The following is a 1,484-nucleotide window of genomic DNA, read 5'->3' on the forward strand; positions in this document are numbered from 1 at the left end:
CTAGGGAATTCTGGGAGCTGTAGTTTGTTGTGGCATTAGAGCTCTCTGACAGAAAAGGCTAAATGTCTCATAAAACTACAGTTACCAGAATTCCCTAACATTGAGCCAAGGCAGTTAAAGCAGTCTCAAACTGGTTGATTTCTGCAGTGTGTTTTGGAACTAACTCTGCTAACTTCTCCGTGTCGTCTTTTTGTGCAGCTGAAAACAACAGTCCCGCGACAACATAAGAAAAACCCAAATGTTGCACTCAGTAAACAAAATGAAGCACTGATTGCAATGCAAAACAAGTTCCCAAAGGGATGTGTACTATCTACCAATGTTTACTCAAAGATGGGAGAAAAATGAACTCAGCAAACAAAACACTGTAATTCAAGTTCAACATTGTTTGCCACACTGTCAAAAGGTGATTGCTTTGAGAAAAATAAGATGCTGACAGCAGGGAAAACCTCTTCCGCGGGACACTTTCAGTGCTGGGATCTCTTAAATTAGTTGGACATGTTTATTAATGCTGCCAAGAACAGGAATGGCATGTTCCTGTGTTTAACAGTAAATTTAACCATATAAAATTTTGGTTCAGAAATACAATGTTTAGCTTAGTACTTCAATGGAAAGTGGAAGGGAACAGCACAACTGCCCATGACCAATCAAACTATATTAAACTATATTAAACATTAAAACTATATTAAATAAAACTATTTAACATATAAGCAGGACAGGGTGGTTTTATATGGGGTGTGCGTTTTAGTGATGATTTGAACTTTGTGTGCATTTTATTGAGTTTATACTATTTTGATTAGATCATTTTAATTGTTTTTAAATTTTTATAGTGAGGTTTTATGAACATTTTGTCTTGTGAGCCACCTTGTTGGGAGAAAGGAGGCATAGAAGTGACATAAATAAATAAATAACCGATTTCCTCATCCTCATTGCAACAATAATACTGATAAATAAATCTGGTTTGACTCTACTTTTACTGCCCTGGCTCAATGCTATGGAATCCTGGGAATTGTAGTTGGCTGTGGCACCAGAGCTCTGTGACAGAGAAGGTTACAATGTCTCACCAAACTATGGTTCCCAGAATTCCACACCATTGAGCCAGGGCAGTAAAAGTGGTGTCAAACGGGATTACTTCTGCAGTCTGGCTGTAGCCTTGGTTTCTTTTCTTTCTATGGGAGTTAGCGCATTATGTCTGTTTGACACTCTGGAGGTCTAATGGAGACAAAATAGTTGTATTAATGTTGATGGTATTTTTCCTTTTTTTATGTGTGTGTGTGGGGGTGATTTCTCCTCAAACTTGCAAAACCAAAGAAGTTATAGTTCAGGTGTTCCTTTTACTTCCAGACTTCATAATCCAGTGAGCCTCAAATTGTGCCCTTTAAGGGATTTTGGACTTCAGCTCCCAGGATTCCAGACTATCGGCCAACATGGCCAAGGCTTCTGGGAGCTGAAGTCCAAAGTCTCTTAAAAGGACACAGTTTGGGCAC

The sequence above is a fragment of the Sceloporus occidentalis genome, unplaced genomic scaffold (genome assembly GCF_023333645.1).
Source record: "Sceloporus occidentalis isolate IW3139 unplaced genomic scaffold, rSceOcc1.0.p SCAF_191, whole genome shotgun sequence".
In the NCBI taxonomy this organism is placed as follows: Eukaryota; Metazoa; Chordata; class Lepidosauria; order Squamata; family Phrynosomatidae; genus Sceloporus; species Sceloporus occidentalis.